This window comes from Neovison vison, chromosome 11 (assembly GCF_020171115.1).
Source record: "Neovison vison isolate M4711 chromosome 11, ASM_NN_V1, whole genome shotgun sequence".
In the NCBI taxonomy this organism is placed as follows: Eukaryota; Metazoa; Chordata; class Mammalia; order Carnivora; family Mustelidae; genus Neogale; species Neogale vison.
The window spans coordinates 90,090,650-90,116,444 of NC_058101.1; the positions used below are offsets into that span (position 1 = coordinate 90,090,650).

The window sequence follows — 25,795 nt, forward strand, 5'->3', positions numbered from 1 at the left end:
TTTTACCATGTATGTTAACTAAGTAGAATTTAAATAAAAACTTGAAAAAGAAGTGCATGTAAATCAACCATTTTTCTAACACAGAATAAGAACACACTAAATGATGTCTACTTTATAATTACACAGTTAAAGTTTGTTTATCTTTCATTCGGCCCACAAAAAGTTTTTATTTTTTACATTTAATCACATGTTAGTTATTAAAAAGGTAAAGCTTTCCTGTCAAAGTAACAGGATGTATTTCCCTCATAAAATTTTTCTAACCTGAAAGTAAATAAACGTGAAATATATAAGCCATGAAAACTGTATTTATTTTTTGTTTGCTGACTTTTTTTTTTTTTTTAGAAAATATGAACTGGTGAAGAGTATGAGTTTATTCATTCCTCAAGGTTTCTTATATTGTTCATTACAGTATGACACAAGCATATTTAATGGTGTCTGGTTATTCCTCAGTATCATCAAAGCTTCTTCAAAAAGACCAACCCTTCATTTTCAGATGATTAGACAAATGGACGTTGTATAAATTAGCCACAGTGTGGCTTGCCTTGACCATTTATATAACATCAGATCCATCCATAATATGTACCATAATCCAAATATTCTTTTATTTATTGAAGTGTCAGAAAGAATTTCTCCTAAACACCATAACTGAATACATTCTGCACATTTCCTTAGGCAAGAATATAGCCATTTCATGTAAAGTTCCCATCTTCCATGTGAATATACAAAATGCCTAGCCTTTGCAAAACAGATCTTTGACAGAAGAGAACAAATGAATTCTTTATTTTTCACTTCACAATGGGATAAACAGCTGAGAACCCTTAACTGAAACAATGAGAGGACACGCGTAGTCCATATAACTCTTTCTAGAAGAATAACACTTAAATGCTTTCCAGTAGGAGGGACTTTAAGAAAATAAAGTGGATAAGTAAACTTTTGGTGGACAAATCCCCAAATAATCTTTTCTAAATTGAAACCATCAATGACTAAAGTCAACAGATCTCTTTTCTTTAAAAAATTCAATGACATTAGAAATAGTAGGGGTGCCTGGGTGGCTCAGTGAGTTAAGTCTCTGCCTTGTCTCAGGTCTTGATCTCAGGGTCCTGGGATGAGCCCCACCTTGAGCTCTCTGCTTAGCGGGGAGCTGGCTTCCCCCTCTCTGCCTGGCTCTCTGCCTACTTTGATCTCTCTCTCTCTCTCTCTCTCTGCCAAATAAATAAATAAAATCTTTTTAAAAAAGAAGAAGAAGAAATACTAACCTTTTGCTATTTGTCTTACCAAGTAGTATTTGAGTTACTGGAGCTGGAGCAAGTTCCTTGCTCTGTGCCAGAATTTCAATGTTTTTGTGCTCCTACCATTTTATAGCTTATAATAATGATGATCTGAAGTTAAAAAAAAAAATTCCAACCTCACTCAATGCTGGCTTATTCTAAAACAAATAAAACATTCACCAGTAACTTTTAAAATTGTGAATTTAGTAACCCTAGGAAATATGCTTCTCCTCCTGCCCAGTAGCTTTTATTTTTCTTTCTTATCAAACCTGCCCATCATTCCAAATTATCTGCCATTTACCAAAAAAAAAAGGAGCAAATGTTGTCTAAAACTAGATCAGAACCTCAGAAAGACCATAATTATGTACATTCCCATATCACACATCCTGCCTGAGACTATCAGGCCATTGGAATTTCTTTGTTGATCCTAAGATTTTTGTGGAACCATTTAAAAAAATAATGCATATGTTATAAAAAGAAATCTCTCTTATCCAATGAAATTAAACAAAGTTGCTTCAATACTAGTAATTCTCTATGATTTTTTAAGAATTTTAATTTACTAATATAGTACATATGCTTGTTTTATGTAGGGCATATAAAATTTCTAAAAATCATAACTGTTCTCCCAGAAGCAATGATAAATGTTAAATAAATTGCCACTGTTGAATGCTGTGAAAATAATTTTAAAACAGAGTAGAATAAACGCACTGTAGCTTAGTAAATGCAATGTAGCTTAGTATGGTACTTGCCACATTTTATCCAAAGTTTTAAGTTAAAACAAAACCCTGGTTTTGCTTTTGTGCTATACTATGCAACTTCAAACAACTATCAGAAACAAAAAGCAATGGGAATATAATCAACTAGCAAAGTTTTCTCCAGAATAGCTTTTGTTTAATTAAGAAATAATAGTTTTAAGTCAGGAAACAACAGATGTTGGCGAGGATGTGGAGAAAGGGGAACCAACCTCCACTGTTGGTGGGAAGCTGGTGCAGCCACTCTGGAAAACAGCATGGAGGTTCCTCAAAAAGTTGAAAATAGAGCTACCCTATGACCCAGCAATCGCACTACTGGGTATTTACCCTAAAGATACAAACGTAGTGATCCAAAGGGGCATGTGCACCCGAATGTTTATAGCAGCAATGTCCAGAATAGCCAGACTGTGGAAAGAACCTAGATGTTCATCAACAGAAGAGTGGATCAAGAAGATGTGGTATATACATACAATGGAATATTATGCGGCTAACAAAAGAAATGAAATCTTGCCTTTTGTGACGACATGGATGGAACTAGAGGGTATTATGCTGAGCAAAATAAGTCATTCAGAGAAAGAAAATTATTATATGATCTCCATGATATGAGGAAGTTGAGAGACAATGTGAGAGGTTTGGGGGATAGGAAAGGAATAAATGAAACAAGATGGGATTGGGAGGGAGACAAACCATAAGAGACTCTTAATCTCGCAAAACAAACTGAGGGTTGCCAGGGGAATGGGGGGTAGGGAGAGGGTGGTTGGGTTGTGGTCATTGGGGATGGTATGTGCTATGGTGAGTGCTGTGAAGCGCATAAGCCTGACAATTCACAGACCTGTATCCCTGCAGCTAATAGTACATTATATGTTAATAAAAAAAATTTAAAAATAAAAAAAGAAATAATAGTTTTATAATTTATTTCACTGCATGTGAGTATAAACATTAAGACCATTATGTTGGTTTGTTTATAGTTCTGAAGGGGATAGGTCTTATCATATTCAAGATGCCCAAGATATTACAAGAGCAAGTATAAAAGAAGAGATAATTCAAAGCAGTTCAGTGTATAAAATCACTTTATTAAAATGATAAGTTTTTAGTACAATTTTACAGTAGTACAATTTTAAAGTAGCCAAGAAACATTTTTTTTGAAACTTCCAAGAGAAGTTTTCCATCTTTCTTGTAATTTCAAACATTGTCTTTGCATGGCTGGAAGGGATAATTCATTTTTTAGTAGACCCATTAAAAATCAAATTTTGTCTCTGTATGTGGCATAATTTATATATCTTCAGATACATTTTGATATCATAATTGAATTCTGAGTAAATATCATTCAAATCTATGTTTAAGCAGAGGGCATGACAACAGTTTAGTTCACTGAATTGGAAAAGAATAAAAGCTGTGTATGAATAGTTAACTGAATTGGAAGAAAGTGAAAAAAAAAGTCATATAGGAATATGCCTCCAAATTTAATCTCATGAGGATTACGGCAATGATATAATTAGCTATCGGGGAAACAAAATGAAAATAAGAATTTTGGAAAAGTGGGAAAATATTAAGATATATTCCTTAAATTTCTTACCAAAATTAAGAAAATTCTTGTCTTTTTCATTTATATGTGTGTTCAACATTTAACCACTTAACCATTATGGCTTTTAAGCAACAAAGGTGAGTCGTGCCTTTGATTTGCATCCGTATAATGGACTCCTTACTTGGGTTTTAAATTTTGTTTGGAGAAAAGTGAAGCATGTTAGGATAGCGGATCTTATCTGAACTTCCCAAATCCCTTAATACTCCAAAGCTGGAATGAAAACAGAACTGAGCAAGGGCAATGTGCAGACTCCTTTGGAACCTAGCTTGCAAGGGGTCTTTGCCAGTTTTAAGACAGTTTTAAGAAAACAGACATAAAAATAAGCCCTGCACTGTATTATTTAATTTTATGTGAACATTTTTTATTGAGCAAAAGGAGTAATAAAAATAAACATTTGTTCAGTCCCCAGAGTTATAGGTTGAGGTGACATAAATGAGGTGTCTTCCAGAAGACCTGGGTTATTTGGACAGGTCCAAGAGAACGCCTTCAAGGCTGTGCAATGAATTCTTGCTAGCCACCCAAGGCCGTGTTTTGTCTTCAGTTGTATGCATAAAACTCCATCAGATACTTCTTATCCTCCATGAGTCAGGGAGAAGCAGCTCATGGTGGTTGTTTAACCACACACAGAAACAAAAATTAAATGCATGTAGCATAAGGTAGTTTTTTTACCTATCTAGAAGGAAACCAAGGACGACCTTGGTTCCTCTCCCTCCTTCCCTCTCTCCCTCGTTCTCCCTCTCATTCTTTTCATCAGTCCAGCTATTTTAAGCCACTTTCGGGAGAAGCTATGATAATCTTGGCCAGAATATTTCAAAATCCAATCAAGTATTTTATTTGTTTGTTTGTTCGTTTATTGAGTGTTAGATAAAACAAGGCAAAAACTATTCAGAGTTAGGCATAGTTTCCAGGTTTTTTTCCACCACATCCTAACTCTAGATTTATTTCGTGGGTACTAACTAACCTCCACTCTTCCACTCCCATTTAATCATCGGCAGGAACAGCTAGTCAGTTCGTTTACAAATATGGAAAGGAGGATGTGAGCACTAATTATAGAAACCAACAATAAATTTTCTTCCCCTGATCAAAGAGACCAAGAGATAAACTCATGCTGAAATAAGCAGAGGTCATGTCTTTCCCAGCACTTATAATATATGGCCAACTCCACCAAGCTCTCAGCAGCTCTGCTGAATGTGACAGGCTTAATCAGATGTAACACAGGCCAGACACACGCGGGCCATTAGCACTTTCCACAGGTCTCTAACCTGTGACCCTTCATTCTTTCTTCATGAACACCCAGGACTCTGATTCACTGACATCGGTAAACAATTCATATCCAAGTATGGCACCTATAAGGATGGAAGGGAATGAAGAGAGTTGCTAATCACACTCAAGTTTGCCAAAAACTGGAGGATACGCTGGACTCTGTGGGATAACTCTATAGTATAAACTCATTATGCATCAGTTTGCTGCATGTTAAAAATTCCATCTCCTGCCAGATAGGTTACATTAGCATATTTGTAATGGAATACTGGATTAACAATGCTTGACATCCTCACTGCATTACTTTCAGTTCTATTATGGCTCCAAACAGTTCCTCCAAAAGTATTCTCTGGCTAACAGTAGAATTGTGAGCAATTTGAGGGGGAAAAAAAAAAAGTTAAAATGCTATTTATATTTTTAATGAGTTGCTTTTTGATGAATGATCCTAGATTAATTATAGCACTATGAAAGATGCTATAATTTTAAACACTCTTTCCTGTATTCAGTCACACGTAGAACTAAATTCACAAGACTCCTTCATAAATTGCAAATCAAACATAATGAAAACATTAGAATTTTGGATAAACTTTTGATGGAATACTTGGATAATTTCACACCTAATATAGGCAGAAGAAAGATTAAAGTTTATTCATCCAGCCCTAACAACAAAGGTAATTTTTTTTTATTTCTAAATGCCTGCAAAGGACTTCCGTATAGGTATCCAATTTGGAAGATGGGGCCATGAACTTTAATTTAAAAAAAAAGTCAACTTTGGCTGAAGGCAAAGCTGGGCATGAAGTTACTAGCCATCTGACAGTGGGAAGGCGGCTCTCTGTTTCCTGGTCTTTTTTCCTCATCTACAAGAACCAGGTGATAACATTTTGCAGGGATGATTTCAGTTTAAAAAAGTAACTATGAGAAGTGAAAGTTGACCAAAACCTCCCAGCCTCCCAAAAATAACTTAAAGTGTTCTGAGAATTTCTCAAGGTTTCCGTCTAAGTCACTAAAAATAAATTAAATGATCCATTAAGCAATCAATCCCTTCATAAACATTTCCTAATCTGACCATCTTGTTTAGCTAGACACAGGATGGTAGTGAACACAATGTCTGGCTGATCAGACAGCTTTTCATGTAACTCTAAAACTCAGCACCGGAGCTTAGAAACATCACATGCTTTTAAAAGTCCCTGGAGAATTGCTACTAGTCACCATAGACCACTGGTTCCAAACACTTGGCAATAGAAGCAAAACAAACCACCCATGAATTTAACCACAACTGTATTTTTTAGAAAAGACTTGAAATTTTGTTCCAGACCAGTATTTTCTGCCTGGTAAGGCTGTTTCTGCCTTACCAGTTTGTTTAAAAAATAAAAAATAAATGATTCCAAATGGTCAGTAAAACTTCTTTCATGAGAATGCCTGGTGGAGTTGTGTTGTTTTGTTTTGTTTTGTTTAAAGTAAAATACTCTTTTTTACTTTAAGGTGTATACTAAGAAAAATAATGCATTTAATTGCACTGAAGGAAAACAGATCACACACACACACACACACACACACTAACTATCTCTCTCTCAAATCTGGATTGGAATTATTTTTCCTGAGCCTTCTGAATACAAACTTGTTTTTTGACTCAAGCCAACTTAAGAGACCTCAGTTCAAAAGAATTTGTATTAAAGAGTCCTAAAGTGGGATGCCTGGGTGGCTCAGTGGATTAAGCCTCTGCTTTCAGCTCAGGTCATGATCTCAGGGTCCTGGGATAGAGCCCCGCATTAGGCTCTCCACTCAGCAGGGATCCTGCTTCTCCCTCTCTCTTTGCCTGTCTCTCTGACTACTTGTGATCTCTCTCTGTCAAATAAATAAAATCTTTAAAAAAAAATAAATAAAATAAAAATAAATAAAGAGACCTAAACTATTGTGCACAGGGAAAGTGAAATGGTGAATGTACTCTTATGTTACTTGAAACTTTAATTTAGAGTAGGCTTCATGGGAATTAAAATGTGTGATATGTTTGCAAATAAGTGTCAGAATATTCACATACCGTATATTGCCAAGAAGATGATGAGGTCATTAATTTCAATAATTCTAGAATGAACAGAGCATCTTTTTCTTAAAGTACAGGGTAAAATAACACCAAATTCAATGAGATTCCAAAGTCAAAATATAAGGCACATTTAAACCCCATGTTCTCAAGCAAAAGTACCTCACAACCCTGTTATCCATACTTATCATATCCCCATCAACCCTCCCTACCCCTACTCTCTCTTGAATCCCAAATCTTGGCAGGTTTCCAATGCCCAGGAGCCAGACCTACTTGCCGAGGATTTATTGAGTGCTTAGTACTAACTTGGCATCTGTTTTTCAGAGATTATAAACTATATATATATATATATATATATATATGTATATACACACACACATATATACCAATAATATGTATTATACAAATGCATGACTCAAAATAGCTGTCAAGCAAAACACTTTTATATCCCACAAACTCAAAATTCATTTAATTATGGCTGATGGGTAAGGCATATCTAAACTAATTCTTGCTCTAGAGATCCTTGAAAACCCTGAAACACAAAATATTTAAACGCTGTTTAGAATTAAATTCAATTTCATTTTTCCAAAATTTTATTAGGTGCACATTTTCTTTTTCACACCTTAACTTCTTTACAACAAGAAACAACTAAATGAAAAACCTGAAATTTTAGTAAAGTGCTACTTATGAAAATTAAGAGAATAGTGGACCTTTATTTCTTCTCCTGGCTCTCACCTGCAGGTCACTTTTCAGTCAGTTTGGAGGGAAGGAAAGTCACAGGAATAACTCATGAGTGAAGAGATAAGAGAAAAGAAAAATTAAAATATGAAGACAGGACAGAAATAATGAGATGGGAGGCCAATGAGATGGACATGGTGTCAACAACAACAAAAGAATGAAAATGTGGAATTTTGTGGAATGTTGCTGCCTTTTCAAAAAAAAAAAAAAAAAGAATGAAAGGAGAAATAAGGAAAAGTGGACACTTCACAGTGCCCACCGGCCTATGCCTCCTAGCCAGTTTTAAGTGGATTGTGCAAGTTGGAATGTGATGCTTTGGCCTGAAATTGTACAAATTCACTTATTTTAAGTTTTTTTTTTTAATTTAGAAATATTAACATTAGAAACAGCTCCTTTTTAAAGACTGTTCCTTTACTAATAACAAGGGATGCATTCACAGAATCCCTTACCAGTTGGCTTATTGTCCAAGTGAATATATTATTTTTCCCTTACTATATACTGAATAAATGAAGAATTAGTGAAAATAATTAAGAAATTATTACAATGTATAAAGCTCAAATTGGGCAGAGTTTCATTTTCCAGACTCCCAGGGCCTGAGGGGTCAAAAATAAAGATAGTTTGGACGGAAAAGAAAAAAGAAGACATTCTCCCAACTTAAATGTTTAATCTTCATAAGGTAAAAGTCATGTTGAGAAGCCTTTAAAGAAAGGTTGTTCCAATTAGTTTGTTTTTAAACAGCCCCTGGTTATTTTTGCTTTTCTAAAATGAAAACACAATTAGACAAGAATGTGAAATCACTCAATAAAATTTTAAAATATGTTTCTGTTTTAAATCCAGCAAAAGAAATTTCAAATGGATGCACCAGACATCATTATGCCATTAGAAACCACAAAGACTGGGAGGAAAAGATTGGTCATTTCTTACAATTAGTGTGTTCATTCATGCAGTCCAATCAGAGCAGAACAATTGCTCAAGCTTTAAAAACATTCATATATACTTTGAAAAAGCTCCTAACTACCACAATTGCCAAATAAAATAAGCTAAGTCTTTAGTCTGCCTTATTGGTTTCAAAACGAAGAATAGAAATTCCAAAATTCATCCAGATGTTAACCTCTGGTCTTCCCTTCTCTCAGGCATTTGTATTAGCAAAAGGTACAAGAAATCTTTGTTACTGGAATTCACCAACAACCCAAATCATACACTTTTTCTTTTATTAAGGTTACAGTTAGGTTGACCATCAACAAATATCTTTCTCTGTTAACTTTATTCCTAAGTCATCCTCCTTATTTTGAATTGCAATGTTACCCATATTTGTAGACCTATTAACTTGGGATTCAACTTCTGGCTATCTCATAAAGGCACTGGTTAGGGATGTGTGTGAATGTGTCTGAATGGTGGGAGAGGAGAAGAGCTTAAGCTCCCGTGGTATCCATGATGCTATTGAGATATGGTGGGTTCATTAGGAGTCCACATGCATGACAGACTGACGAACCTGCTAGGGAGCATATTTCCTAAGAAAGAATGCAGTAGGGCAGGTAAATCAGGCCCAATAACAAGAATCTGGATATCACAGAGACAAGATGGACTTTACTATTACATGGCGACAAGAAATCTGTCCATAGCCAAGTTCGTCAGGAATTCATGTTTGAAATTTTTGGTGATATGGTTAAGCAGTAAGCTAAAATAGAAGCAGTTGTTTTATTAAAAGAAGAAGAGTAAGAGAAAAGAAAAAAAGAAAGAAAGAAAAGAGCATTGGAAAAAGCATCACTGTTTGGTATCTATGTGATTTGCCCAACATGAAAGAAGAAACAGGGAAGCATTTATAACTGGACTTGGTTCAGGGCATCAATAACATTAGAAAACACAAAAACAGCAGTAATAGCCTGAGAAAGAAAGTGCATTATTTACTGGGGCCAGTGGTGCTCTACTAAAAAGATGGTGGGTCGAAATTTTTAAAGCTATTGGGGAGATTAAGTAGCTATAGGCATACCTGGGACTCGGGGGTTTCCACATCATACTGTTAGAGATACAGTGTGTTTCTCCACAGAAGACTATGTAAAAAGAAGATAATAGTAGGTCAGGTTATAGCCAATAGAACTTACCTATATGCACATCTGAGATAGGCCCAGCACATCTCAGGAATACCTGAGCAGGTAGGAGAGACTTTGAATAGACTAGGAACACCAAAAAAAAAAAAAAAAAAAGTATGTGAACTACAATTTATTAATGAGATTTCATTTTAAACCAAGTTTGACATAACCTTGGAAAACATAATGTCACAACATATTATATATACTTAACCCCGCCTTTGGAAAACATGTCAAAACATTAAAAATTGGCAAATCTAAATGATATGAAGAAATTCATGATACTCTTCTTTTCATTTTTTTCTGGATTTGAAAACTGCCAAAATAAAGTATTTAAAGAACAGATGCATTTCTAGTATTTTAAAATTTCAGTTTAGATATTTAGCAGTTATTTATAAAAATTAGCAATAAATCTAATTTTTGATCCTTTGTATACCACTAATAAACATAACTCAATCTAGAAAAAAAAAACACTTAGAAACTTAGGATCGAAGGAATTTTTTTTTAAATCCAATGTAGCATGGATTTAAGATAATGAAATATGATAGGATAATCAATAAAGGAATTTCAAGGGTAAAAAGGAAAAGTAAAATGGAAGTAATAGTTCAAAAGTAAAAAAGAAATAATGTAAAATTTTCAGATGTTAAAAGGTCTTTTTGAGTAATGATGTTTACATGGATTATAGTGGATATCTAATCACTAAAGCATTTGGCTTGCATATCTCTGCTCTGATTCAGAGCTGTGCAGGTAATCTTAGGCTTCTTATTTCTAAAATCCTAGGAAGACAGGGTGCCTGGATGGCTCAGTGGGTTAAAATCCTAGGAAGACACACGCAACAGTACACAAAATTTTTCTCTTTGCCTTAAGAGATATAAGACTCTAAGATTTTAAGATTATTCAGATATTCAGTATCTCAAACCAGTCCTGTCATTTCAGTTATTCTATATCTCTTTGCACATTCTTTTCTTGTGTCATTTTTAAGTTGAATGACTGTTGCTAGTGTTAAAATTTTAATAACTGATAAAATATGAAAAAGCCAAAGTGTCATGGGGAGCGCCTTACAAATTAAGGATTTATCATGACTTAATTGGGTTCTGAAAATTTAGACATTATCATTTGAATGAAATATTTTTAACTTTTTTGTTAACTGAAGTTGTACAGACTCACCTCAGTTGCAGAGTTTGGAACAGGACTGAATTTAAATTACTCCACTGTGATAGAAATTTTATTTTCACTCCAGAAACTTGTTCTGTTCCCTCCACCCGGGTTGTAGGAGGTGGAGTGATAAGGAGAGGGCTGTCTTTGGGAAAGATATTATTAACCTAGCAATATGTTAAAGTTACACCATGAAAAGGGGCTAACCTCAGAAGATGGTTTGTTTGTTTTGTAAATCGATGGTTCTGGAATCAGAAGGACTTAAAACTTTTGTCAGTGACAGATCTGAGCAGCTACTCAAGGACAGAATAAGGTATAACTATCAAGAATCACAAGGTCCTGACATCATTAAGGTAAAAAAGATAGGAGCCACCTATAGAAAGGTGGGAAGGACAAAGGAAATCATGGAGAGTAAGAAGAGAAAGAGAAAACAGCAAGAGAAATACCTATAGGGCAGAAAAGAATTTTTAAAGATTTTATTTATTTGAGAGAGAGAGAGGGAGAGAGCGAGCACACGCGCACACTCACACACACACACGAGTGAGGGAGGGGCAGAGGGAGAGGGATATTGTCTCCTGTAATTTTCATTTTGTACCTGAAGAACCAGGCAGAGAGACTTCACTTTCCCAAGGTCACAGCAAATGGTACAGCTGAAATAGGACGCTAAAGCATCTGAATCCAGAGCTTCCACTCTGAGTCATTCTGTTGTTCTAGAAAAATTAAAACAACAACAAAAACAAAAACAACTTTTTTTTTTTAAGATTTTATTAATTTATTTGAGAGAGATAGCACAAGCCAGGAAAGGGGCAGAGAGAAAAGGAGGGAGAATCTCTAGATTCCCTGCTGAGCACAGAGCCCCACATGGGGCTAGATCCCAGGACTCTGAGATCATGACCTGAGTGGAAGTCAGAGGCTTAACTGAGTCACATAGGCATCCCTCAAAAAACAACTTTTATTGGTTTTATGAAACTAATTTAAAAGATTTAATGATTAATTAATGTTATTTTACTTGTCAAAAACTATTGAAAACATTCACAAATAACTCATGATCAAAGTGAAGATACACTTTCCACTTTTGTATTGTCACTACAAACTGTACTCATTTTGAGCAAAACTCTGTTACAGTGAGTTAGAGAACATTGCACTGGAATCTACATTAGATAACCTCTATTGAAATGAGTTGCCAGAGTAACTGAGGTTCTCTACTACCAAGTAAATTATATTATTGTTGCCACAGGACATAAACTCCTTATAACTGACAAGGAACTTTGCAATATACCTGTGCCCATTAGCTATCACCAGCTGACTCGTGTTGATCAATGATTGTTTTCAATTTTGTGTACTTTCTATTATAATTATTAAATTTAATCAATCATATAAAATGATGACTGAATGAATAGAGTTTCAATGAAAATTAAGTTGAAATCTTTAGAAAGACTCAATATACCTGAATTCCTAAAAAAGAAAAACATAATTGAATTGAATTAAACATGAGTAATACAATTATAAAATAATGGGGAAAATAATACATCAGCGAAAGAATTCTGAATTAAATTTCTGCACAACTTACAGTCATAAGAAAGGATGAGATCCTTCCATTTGAGACAACCAAGACAGACCTAGAAGCATTATGGAAAGTAAAATAAATCAGACAGAGAATATGATACAAATACAATATGTTTTCACTCAAAATGGCATCTAAAAAAATGAATAAATAAAAAGCAGAATCAGACCTATAAATACAGAGAAAAAAAAAAAAACATGGTTGCCAGAGGAGGGAATGAGGGGTATAGGCAAAATGTGTGAAGGGGAGAGGGAGATACAAGTCTCCCAATATGGAGTAAGTCACAGGAATAAAACCCGTGGCATAGGGATTACAGTCAATGATACTGTAACACTGATGTAATGATGTAATGGGACAGATGGTAGCTACACTCAGGGTGAACATAGCATAAGTATAAACTTGCGAGATCAGGAAGTTGTACAACTGAAACTAATGCAACATTGTGTGTTAACTGTAGTCAAAAAAAAAATGCTGCACAACTTTTTTGCTCAATTTTCACAGGTTTGTTTTTAGAAAGAAGGAAAATCCAACCTGTTCCACCTGGTCCTACATCATCTAATTAGTAGTGAACTTATATACTAATAAATTTTAAATATATATGTATCATTTTTAAAAATAGTTCCCATTTGCACACCTTTTCCAATATCCTACAGACTACTAGGGCTTGATTGTTTCAGCTTCTACTTTACTTTGGAGTTAAAATGTATTTGGAACAATAGTTTTTTGAAATTTTCAAAACAAAGAAAAAGAGTAAGAGTTACTGAAATGATGTTTATTTTGCACTAGTCAAAAAGAAGTAAAAATTAGTGGAAACATTTAACCAGTATCAACTGAAAAAAAAAAAAAAGTCTAGGGTCTTGATTTACCTACCTATCATGAAATACAGGGGAGATCCGAAATTGCCCCATAAAACGGTAACATACACATATTCTCTCTCATCAAATATTGATACAAACCAAAAGAATCTTCTTAAGCTGTTCCAAGGTCTTCTAATACATCGTCACTGGTCTGGGATGCAGAATCTGGACGTGCAGTGTACATGTAACCCAGACTGTCCTTACTGAGGTGGATGGAATACTAAGACCTATGCGGTCACGGAAACTATGAGCTAAGAGGTGTTTCCAGGACTGATATAAACTTTGCTCCAAAACATTATTATTTTTTTACTAGCCATTCTTTGTTAACAGGTTTACATGTCTATGAAAACAAAGGCTAAAAATATTTTTATACGCGTAACTGTACTAACCACAGACAGCTTTTCATCCAACAGTTAGTTTCATTCTCCAAATAGATGTTTCTTGCCTCACCTGACCCTCCTTGACTTTCAGGCAGTTATAGAAACTACACCACACAGCCTACTATTCTGTACTTCTTTTCCAACCTCTTTCTTTTCCTTGTTCTTCTCCTTGATTACAAGTACTTTTGTGGATGCATTTTCCTTCTTTATACTTCTCTACACTATCTCTTCCTCTAATTAAAATGCATGCTGCTCAAGGCACCTGGGTGACTCAGTGGGTTAAGCCCCTGCCTTCGGCTCAGGTCATGATCTCAGGGTCCTGGGTTCAAGCCCACATAGGGCTCTCTGCTCAGCAGGGAGCCTGCTTTCCTCTCTCTGTCTCCACCTGCCTCTCTGCCTACTTGTGATCTCTCTCTCTCTCTGTGTCAAATAAATGAAAATAAATAAATAAATAAATAAAATGCACGCTGCTTTGCCTCAAAGGAAAGCTATTGACAACTGATAAAGAAAGGAATGTGTAGAGCTCATGCTGCAATGGCAATCATATTGCAAAAAGAAATGAATAAAGGGGTGCCTAGATGGCTCAGTTGTTAAGAGTCTGCCTTCGGCTCAGGTAATGATCCCAGCATCCTGGGATGGAGCCCTGCATTGGCCTCCCCACTCTGCGAGGAACCTGCCTCTCCCTCTCCCTCTGCCTCTTTCCCTACTTGTGTTTGCTCTCTCTCTCTATCAAATAAATAAATAATTTTTTTTATTTTTAAAAAAAGAAAGAAAAAGAAATGAATCAAATCGATATGTTGTACACCTTAAACTTACATAGTGTTGTATACCAAATATATTTCAATAAAAAAAAGAAAGAGGTTGCACTGAAGGAGTAGGAGAGATAAAACGTCAGCAGGTATGAGTATTTCAACCTGCCTAAAGTGATGGAATGGATAAGGATAAGGACAGGATGAGAAAGTATAAAGCTGAAAAGGCCAAGTTATGTTAAAACAAATTCTATTCTAATGAGATGTTCCTCCGATTGTGTATACTTAAAAAATACAAGAAATGATAATTGTATCAAAAATTATGTTCCTTGATAAATATAAACAGAACAAGCCTTTTCTTCATAGTCAAGCACTAAAAATTAACGATGAAAGAGAAGATAAATACATATCCAGTGTTCAGGCAAGTTTAACTCAGGTCAAGTTCCAAGATGAATAAAATCAATTTACTTATCTGGCAAATTGTAATAATCTCTCTTCTCAATATTTCCTGTCACTCTTCACATTTTGAAAGAGCTTCTGGCTGTATACTCAATCTCCTCAGTGTTTCTTTGTTTCCATTTCTGCAACATGTGGAGTTTGGGCATTTTTCTCTATGATGTAGAATAGAAAACACTATGGGAAGTAAATGTTGTGAATCTAAAAGGACAAAGCAAGACAAAACAAAACTTGTATCATAGAATTAGTAATATTATCCAGTATCATTTAACTTCAACCTGAAATGGATCAGTTCTTGATTCCAGAAAATCTTATAACCAGTGGACATATATTCTCAAAGAGGAGAGGTCTGAGAATTTGCTGGATTTCTAAAGACCATAAGTTCTTAGGGACAGATACTGAGACCAACTAATGAAGGCAATCTGCATATAGGTTGTAGAGGTTAGAGTACAGTTAATGTTCTGTCATTTCTTTTTTGGTATTCACTTATCAGACTGTTATTTAAAAGCCTTGTTTGGCTATTATTTTTATTGCGGAAAAGGGAAAATGTTTGATTTGAATCTTTAATTTGGGGCTTTCAGTTTACTCCTGTTTTATTCTTTTTCATTATTCTATTATATCTGCCAATCACAGCCATCCAGAAAAGTCTGGGGAGATCGGAAAAAAACATAGCCTAGGAGTCTGCTCATCACACCGAGGACTCTGGTCTTCAGTTTGAAATAATCACCAATTTCTTCGTAGAGCTCAGGTCAAATGACATTTCTTCAGATAAACTTTCCCAGACAGCACAACCCGTGCCAAACCTGGTCACTTGCCAGCTCCTTATTCTACTTGAGTTTTCTTCACAGCATTATCTCCATATAAAATAATAGTTTCTATTTACTCATTGAGCATTACACTTAACATTGCATTTAACGTTACAATAGTAAAATAATAATAGCTTACTTATTGAGCTCTCAATATGAACCAGGGACTGTTTGCAAGGTTTTACATGTACTAAATTATTCGATCCTTGCATATCGCGATGAAGTAAAAACTAATGTTTTTCTTTTTTAAGAGATAGAAACAAGCACCGAAGGTTAAATTACTTGCCCAAGGTTATACACGCAGAGCTGAGCTCCTCCTTCCAGAGTCTGGCTCCAGAGCCTGGCTCCCCACTGGAGAGTTACCTAACCTCCATAAGGGCAGGAGTTTTGTTTATTTTTTCCAGTGTTATGTTTCTTGTGAACCTAGCACAGAGCGGTTACTCAATCAATACTGTGTTTGTAGAATAAATGAGGGAGTGATCGAATTAGAAAGTGAGAGTGTGAGTATAGAGGAATTAGAAAATAGGCTAAAATTCCATATAGCATGTCACACCCAGATCAGCAGCATTCCAGAAAATTCAAATTAACAAAGACAGTCAGGGTCTGGATGTGGGTAATTAGTTAAATGCATCAGGGGAACTGACTTTGTTCTGAACTTTTAAAATCATTTCACTCATCTTGATCTGGAGAGATTTTCATGTTCAAGACTTTCTCCCTGTAGCAGTTAGTATCTCTAATCTTTCTGAGCCTTTTTGATAAGGTGAGCATTCCAAGGTCGTAAGTATTTGAATTTTTCAGTATTGCCTTTATTTGTAACCATAGAGGAGGAAAGCCTACATCAAAATCCTGTTTCTCATATAAAGTAATATTATTCCTGTGTCAGAAAGATCTGAGTAAATGTTTGATTAAAATGCTGGAAGAGGTGCTGTGGGTGAAAAGTGCTATAACCAGAGCATGCTGAGCTAAGAGACACTGTTCTTAGGAGGAGGTACAATTTCCATTTAAAATTATTGGTGATGGTTGATGTGCATAATTTGAAGGGCAAGCTAAAGGACAAAGGAAGAAAGTTTTGGAATAAAATGAACTTGCATACATTTAAGTTTTACGTCTGCTTTAAAGAGGAATGGGAAGTTAAATTGCAGGTTTTTCCTCTAATTTTTGTAGGCAGAACAGGGTTTGTTGACTGATATTAGATGAAGCTTGCGTATGTATAGGACATATTTTGAACTGCAAGCCTTGAGGGGTGTTTTTCTTTCAAAATGTTTCAAATAATGCTGTCATATTTGGGGGAATTATCATCTTTGGAAGACTGGTAGAACCTGGGGCTCACGCCAATTTCTGCCTTTGAAACATGACTTTTACTAGAAAACTTTTGTAGAACAAAAATCAGTCAGCTTATGAAAAGCAGAGCAATGCATATTGAAGTCAGAAGGAGAACCAAACACCCCATCTGCTCACTCCTTCCCTTTTATGTGGCCTCTGCAGAACTTCAAGACACCATAAACAAGGCATCAGGGCACAAGCAGGACAGACTAGCAACCATTTTCCAACATGGAAATGTTTATGAAGCATAAAATCACACACGTATCTTTTAATGTTTTTCTATCCGTAGAGCACAAAAGCTGATTTTGCAAAGGATATCTAAAACAAAATCATGTTTCTTATCACTGACCACCACAAGCTTTATAAAACCCCATCAAACTTTGTTATCTTGTAAAAGAACGTGTCCTTTGGAGTCAGAGCAGTCTGTGATTGGCATTGACCACTAATGCAGGACCTGACACTTAAGACATACTTGATAAACTTAATTCTGTTAAGATCTTCTTCCAAAATCATCTCATCTGCATGACGCAGATATTCCCTCTGTCCCTTCTTGCTCACATCTGTTCCTTATGAATCACTTGCACATTCCTGCCTCATCTTCTGCAAGTCCCATGGTCTTTGCCTTGATTCTGTTTACATGAGTTTCTCCCTCGTCCCTGTCACCGGAAAGTACACAACACAGCACCTACCAACTTCTGTTCAGAGTAATAATAAATAGAAAGAGGCAGGAGCTTGATTTTCTTATCTCTTACTGAAATGGTGCATTTGATTCTCTTCCTTTCTCTGTGTGTAAATGTGCAGACTCTCTGATACAGACATTATACTCTCTCAGAGCAGTTAACCACTGCTGAAATGAATATCAAGACTGTCCTCTCTCCCTTTCATAAGACATGTTTTCACCATACTTCTTAGTTGTGTAATATTTAATCATTATCTTTCCCTTCAACTAAACTGTTTGGTCTATGAGGAAAAAGTTCTTGTGGCAATGTGGTGCCTCCTGGAGTGGGGCAAAATGTGGCCGATGTCTATCTCACTTACCGTTTTGTTGTGGATAGAGTAGTTACTCAATAAACATTTTTTTAATAAGGAAGTGAAGGAATGGATGAATATCTTTCCGCTCCAAAAAGTATTAAATAATTCAAACTACTTTCTGAAATCTCCAAGTAAATATTCTTCTTGAGTGAAGTCTTCCAATAATTTCTAGTTGTCCCAGGATGCACTGAAATCCATCAAAAACCTTACATGACTTTTGAAAGAACATGTAGGAGTAATATTAATAATAATAGTAACTGATATTTATATCTTATTTTATACTTTCCAAAATACTTTTACATACATGATCTTTTTAATCCTCAAATAATCCTGTGAGGTAGATAAATAATTATTTTATTTTTAGAAAATTGAGGCTTAGAGAGTTTAACATACTTTTTTTTTTAAATTTTATTTATTTATTTATTTGAGATAGAGAGTTCACAAGTAGGCAGAGAGGCAGGCAGGGTGGAGGGGAGGGGAGCAGGCTCCCTGCGAAGCAGAGATCCCGATGTGGGGCTTGATCCCAGGATCCTGAAATTATGACCTGAGCCAAAGGCAGAGGCTTAACCCACTGAGTGACCCAAGCACCCCAAACATACTTACTTTTGATCTCCATCTGGCCAATACGTGACTGGGTAATTCTAGAATGTAGATTTCTCTACTCTAAATCCTGTATCTGTTCATTAAATTAACCTTATATTTTTTACTTAAAACAAATAACAAATATAATAAGATAGGATGGAATAAAATAGAATTACCAAGATCTCATAAAATTAATAGAAATAGAAACTCCATGAAAAGTTCATTTATTTATTAATTCAACATCTTTTTATTGAGTTTCAATGTGTACTGATCACTCATTAACAAGCTGGGAATACAGAGTGAAAAAGATAAAAAGGACCCTGTTCTCGTGAATCTTACATTCCAATGAAAAAGGAGGGTGCCTGAGTGGCTCAGGTGGTTAAGCAACTGCCTTCAGCTCAGGTCATGATCCTCGAGCCCTGGGATCGAGTCCCGAATCCGGCTCCCAGCTCCACGGGGAGTCTGCTTCTTCCTCCGACCTTCTCGCCTCTCATGCTCTCGCACTGTCTTTCTCTCTCACATAAATAAATAAAATCTTTAAAAAAAGAAAAGAAAAGAAAAAGGAACAAATATTGTATGTCAAACAGAAGATTAAAGATAGACAAATATACTCTTAGCCTACTGTTTATGCATATGAATAGATGTGAATAATATAAATAGATAAATAGCAATGAACAGGTATTGAGAAAAAAATAATAGCATAAAATGGACAGGAAAAAAATGAGTTTTAAAAAGAGAGAGATAGAGACAGGAAGGGAGAGAAAGCACTTTAGCAGCACAATCCTAGATCTACTAAGAATTGCAGTTACAGTGAATGGGACCACTAAATGTATACTCTTTTTTTTTTTTTTTTTTTTAAAGTAGGCTCCACACTGGGAGTGAAGCCCAATGTGAGGCTTGAACTCACGAACCCAAGGTCAAAACCTGAGCTGAGATGAAGAGTCAGATACCCAACTGACTGAGCCACTCAGGTGCCCCACAAAATATATTCTTAACAAGTTACCCCAAATGATCATTTTTCAACCACTATGTGTTAAAAATCCTAAATATGAGGTCAGATAGCAATAAAGTCAGAGTACACAAGTTCAAGACTAGAAGATTAAGAATTAGAAGTGCTGAATTCTTTAAGCTAGATCTTGAGTACCTAACATATGTTTTACTTCATGACTCCATTTCCTCGGTTTCTCCAGAGGTTACGATGTCTTTAATATTTGACACAAAATAATCATATTTATGGCTCTCATTTTGTAATGGTATTGGCTAATACTGAAATAAATTGCCACTGTAAATAGAATCCATTGCATCTTCAACAAAAAAAAACTTCCTTCACTCTAGTTAGCATTAATGTATACATTTTATGTGGCAGATTAAACTAGTAGCCCATTTTTTCATTTCTCTGTAATAGGAATATCTTGTCATGTACTTGCTATGGTATTATGACAGGCAGACTACGCTTTCCCAAAGCAAGTCTATCTTGACCAGAGACTTGGAATATGATTGAGTCCTCTCGCTAGCCCTGTTACACTTTTGCCATTGTCTTGAGAGTGACCTGCTTTGTGGAACCCACTAACCCTACCTGAAAGAGAAAGTGGGGCAGACATGCAACTAACCAAATCCAACCCAGCAGGCCTGGCCTACAGTTAGCGTGCCGCAGACACTTTGTAGACATGAGATAATCTGTGAGTGAGAAATAAGGGCATGTTTTTGCATGTCACCGATATTGTTTGTTATTCAGCATTGTTTTGAACATAGCTGATGAAGAAAATGTAATTCTTTCCGCAGCGTGAGACAAACTTATTCTAATTCTTGCTCAGTGCTCTATCTTTTAGACATCAGCTAGTATTGTTTTCTTAGCTAGTTCCCTAGTAAGGAAACTCCAGAAGAAAAGGAACCAGTTTCAAAAATACATCTGTACAATCTTCTAGTGTTCAGTTAAGAGTAAAGTAATGTCATTCATGGGTCTTTATTCCATAGTTCAGTAGTGCATGGGTTCTACATAACATTTAAATAAATCTAAAAAAAACCTGGCTGTTGTGTTTCATTTTGTTTTCTTCTCTACTCCATCCCAATCCCAGTCCTCCATTTGAAAGCAAAAAGTATTATTTTTTTTCCTCCCTCCCTTCTTTTATTCCCTGAAAATAGGAAGGGGGAAAAAAGTACTTGTACCCAAATCACATACTACTTGCTGCACCTACTAATTTACACAATGGTTGAGTTTTGAGTTATATAAATATTATTTAAGAGCCAAAATAAAATCCATCATTTGGCATCAAATTAATGCCTGACTGATACTCCACTAAAACTTTGGGTTCCCTAGCTCCACGAACTTAGACTAGCATTCTAAAACTGTCATTTGTGGTGGGAATGGTATTCTACATCGGGTCACCACTTTTTCCATTTTTGATATTCAGCCCTTTTATGATCCATTGCCCCAGAAACTTGGGAGAGACTAAGCCGGAGGGACGTGAGTAAGAGCAAAAGAGAGGAAAATAATTTAGAAGACCATGAACATCAGATATGACAAAGAAAACACCCAACAAGTAAACTACCTGCCCTTATCTTTCTCATTCCATACTTAATAATAGCAAATGACTAAATGAGATTGTACCAAGTTTATAGACTTTAATCTCAAATGTTTTAATAATCTTTCCCTATATTTGCTAAATAAAATCCTTTGAAGATTGTTCATCTACTTGAAAGTTTGTTAATAGTTTAAGTTGATCATTAATATTTTAGGATATTACCTGACCATTAGAGCACAGACTCCCAAAGCACTGACTACAAGAAGGAGGAGGAGGAGGAGGACAAGGGGGAAGGAGAACGGGGACGGGGAGGAGGAGAAAACAGTCAATCTGCTTCAGAATCTAAGGATCACTTGTCAGAGAGTTAGCAAAGATATAAAACAAATTTTAATACAAAGGACATGGAAAATAATAAGAGCGATCATTTTAGAATATATGTTTATTTCTATGACTGCCTGTATTTTGAAGATTGGGGATAAAAATCCTTCATGTTGCCTTGTGAGAATGTTAGTATACTGTGAACTGATTGGTTAAATAATACCAGGAGCTATTGTACCTACATTCTAAATAGGTTTTCCCAGCAAATTTTCTGTATATATAACTGGAAAACTTCCAGAAGCCCTTTAGAAGAGGGGAGAATTTATTAAACAAGTCTAAGTATTGATCACATTCTCGTTTGTCTTTATCTAAATTCAGATATTTGGATCATTACAAACTACTCCAAACTGATCTTTCTTATGGAAAAGGACCTAAATGGGACAATTTTCATGTCAAAATATTCAACAAATGTTTATGGAGCAACCACACTAAGTCCAGGTACTGTACTAAGCTCTGGGTAAAGAGGAGGATAAAGTAGTGAGCTATACAACCATGGTCTTTGGTCTCATAAGCACTCCCATTCTGGTGGGAAAGATCAAATTTGAAAGCTCAGAGATATCACATAGGTTATTATCAATACTGAAAAGATCCCTAAAAGAAACAGTAAAGGGGAAATCGTATTGGTGATTCACCATCATCAAATCTTAAATTGTCAAAAAAAATTTTAGGTGACTTTCTTAACTCCTGATGGATAGTGAGGTTTTTAGGTATTTGAAATATTACTGCAATATTTTTATGATTTCCATCACAATTTGTTGGTTGATCTATCTGTATATAATGTGAAAGATAGTACCAATGAGACTTTGCACTTTGGGGTAACTAGCCTAGGGTATGGCTTACATCTTTTCAAAATTGTTGATTTTTGTATCTTTCAAAACCTACACATGTTGTCCAGGCTGAAGTTGGTTTCAATCTTTCTGAAAGCAGAATATTCATGTTTTTGATTACTATCCAAAAGTATGTTATTTATTTGAAATAGTTGTGCATAAATATATGCTAACTTTATCCCAGGAGACTAGCAACTGAATCACCAACTTTTAAAAATGTAGTCAGTTATTTCTAAAACAACTGAATGATTTTCCCTAATCACAGTGTTGGTAAGGATTGACTTTATTTTCTCTCATCTTTTGAAGTTCTCATGAGGAATGATGATGTTTTGAAATGTTATCTGGTGATTGTTTATTCCTGGTAATTCTTGCTGCCCTGAAGTTCTCTACCCACTGCATGAGGCGTCCTTCACTTCAGGAAGAGGGCAGAGGCCAACCAAAAACAAAGGCAATACAGTTCGGATTTTGACTTTTAAAACTTATACTTAATGCTCTCTTCACAGATGATACTTTGAGAATCTAGCCTTTTTAGAAAAAGAAAATAATCTTCTAAATTAAGATGATGATGATGATGATGATGATGATATAGGTGATTTAAATAGGCACAAACAGAGACTATCAAGCAAGGGACAGAGGGTTTTTACTATAAGCCACAGAGTAAGAAAGAAGAATGTATGATTTAGGGATACTTCCCATCCAGCAGAAAAGAGAATGTCCTCAGAGCTGGACAGAAAATGCTTAATGGAATTGAAAAGGATACATAGCTACACACACACACGCCATTCCCCCTTATGGGCTGAAATCCCAAGATACAAGGGGACCCTTTCTCAAATGACCCAACACAAAACAAATTCAAATGGAGAATGTAGCTGAATCTTAGAAGGTCAAATAACACCTACAATGGCCCACAGGGGATTGACACCAGATGGGTGATATGGCCATACTCCCTGAGGATGATCACTGTGAACTGCATTAAGCCAGGGGTAAGAGCATGGGTTATACTAGTCATGAAGTCTTCAACAGGGATGCTGTGACAACAGCTGACATCCAGACAGCAGATTAGACTAGACATCTGGGAGCCAGTCAGGGGCAAATATCCTTTCTCAGCCAGAAAAACAAAATATGTAAACCCAGCCTATACTGAGCTCAGGCCTAGGGAGAAGGGCAGGTAAAAGGGGAAGGGGAAAATGCAGAATCTGACTAAAAGTTTACCCATCAGGGAGTAAGTTTACAAGCCAGAGGGACTGAGCTGTCTTGATGGTAAAATTAGGTCCTCCCACCATCATCTATGGAAGATTGAATTCACTATTAAAAACAATTGAACTTTTGCATATATGGCTTATGCTATACATGCTTACATCTATTACACTTAAGACAGTAATTTTATCTTCCTGTCCCTCAGTTCAATAATACTAAAAGACAGAAGGTCAAGGTCTACTTGTAGAGTGCACTCAATCACTTATAATATCTTCAAAATATATATTCCACCAAACAGCAGTTTGAGTCTATATTGTTCACAGAGGCTTTTCTATTATCTGGAACAGCACACCACATATAATGGATACTCTGATTTTTTAATAAATAAAATATAAAATTAATTGTTCTGGAATTATTTTATAAAGAAGTCCCTGTAAGATTTAAAGATCTCTAATTTTCAAGCTTTTTATGCTGGTATGCCCTTGGTTTATTTCTGAATTTAATATGAATAGCCAGTCTGTTGAAAAATGGCTAATTAGAAAGTGTTATGGAATTAATTGTATCCCTGCAAATTTTGTATGTTGAAGTCTTTGCTCCCCATGTGACTATATTGGGGATAGGGATTTAAGGAGGTGAAAAGGTTAATAAATAAGGTCATAAAGGTGGAACCCAGATCCAATAGAACTTAGAAGAGGAAGAGGGATGAGAGTTCTCACTCCCTATGTGAGGACACCAAAAGAAGGTGGCTATCTGCAAGTCAGGAAAATGTTCCTCACCAGAACCCTACCATGCTGGCACCTGATCTTGGACTTCCAGCCTCCAGAACTGTGAGAAAATAAAACTGTTGTTTAAGCCGATGGGATTTTGTAATGGCAGCCTAAGCCAACGAAGACAAGAAGTGATTATTTTTCAATACTAAAAATCGTCATTGTGACCTATCTAAAATAAAATAGTAAACAGTAAATTTCCTTGATATGTTTAAAATATTTTAAACAGTAAATTTCCTTGATATGTTTAAAATGTTTAAACTTTTGGGGTGCCTGGGTGGATCAGGTCAAGATCCTAGGGTCCTGGGATGGAGCCAGTGGGGCCCCCTGCTCAATGAGGAGCCTTTTCCCTCTCCCTCCACCCCTCTCCAGGATCATGCTCTCTCTCGCTCACTTTCTCTGTCTCAGTAAATAAATAAATAAATAAATAAATAAACAAAATCTTAATAAAATAAAATAAAATGTGATCACTTTTCATGCAAATTGCCAAGATCATGTCTACAACTGCCCATAATCTGCATCAAGCCAACCTTACTTTGGGCTCTACTATATATCCAGACTCTGAACTAAAAAATAAAAAAAAGATCACCATAAAGACGTTGGTAGCTGACAACCTTGAAATTAACATTTTGGAGCTCAAATAGGCATTTAATGGTCAAACACATGTAATATTATAAGTAAACAAGTCTAATTTTCAAAGGTATAAAATTTCTGATTAAAAAAGCCTTGACCTCGCCTCTTCTTTGCCTTATGATTATGTAAAGTTTCATTTTCATTATTATGCCAATTTCCTACCTTCTCTTCCCACTCCCACTGAGATTTTCTTAAGCCTTTTCTTTTCATGTATTATGAATAAACTCAGTGCAGTTGTCTGGGATTTATTCCAAGTAAAGAACAATGAAACTTTAGCTTTTGATTTTTATATTCATAAGTTGTTTTTGGAAAGGGACCATTTGAGAAACACTAGTAGTAATTGTCTGCTATGCAGAGTTGTGAAGGATCAGTACCCACAATTGCAATTCACTTGAAAGCAAAGCACCAGGAGCCCACAAAATGCTTTCAGTCTAGTGCCAAACCTAAATTTCATTCTCTGGAAAGAACTGTTCCACTGGAAAAGTCAGATACCAAACTGAGAAGGCTTTTTGTGTTTGTTTTGGGAATGGCTTAGTCATTGGGCCCTAAGTAAAATAATTCCATTGAGAAGGGGGTGGGTTTCAGGAAAGGGGAATATTGATATTAATTTACACAACTGAAATGTTTTAAAATACAGGTTATATTGCAGTTACAACCCATCTTAAAATCTCAGTTGTTTACAAAAATGGTTTATTTCTTGCTTATGGAACTTATCACACATAAACTGCATTTTCACTCCTCATCTTCATACAGGAAACCAGGCTGGTGAAGCAGCCTCTATCTACGTTTTCCTGATTATCATGGCACAGGGGAAAGAAATGGCGAACTGCACATTGACT

General features: G+C 35.6%; 1 long non-coding RNA gene across 2 annotated transcripts in view; it reads right to left on the minus strand.

Moving 5' to 3' along the window:
• Positions 1-25,795, minus strand: part of LOC122889186 — a 201,801-nt gene that overhangs the window by 23,109 nt on the left and 152,897 nt on the right. Inside the window, exons 2-5 of one of the 2 annotated variants that reach the window (XR_006380837.1) lie at positions 12,454-12,502; positions 11,479-11,593; positions 9,744-9,815; positions 4,018-4,951 (exon numbers count right to left, since the gene is read on the minus strand). This is a non-coding gene — a long non-coding RNA (uncharacterized LOC122889186). Of the gene's footprint in view, positions 1-4,017; positions 4,952-9,743; positions 9,816-11,478; positions 11,594-12,453; positions 12,503-25,795 lie in introns of those variants that run through there. The other variant, XR_006380838.1, reaches the window with a different exon arrangement.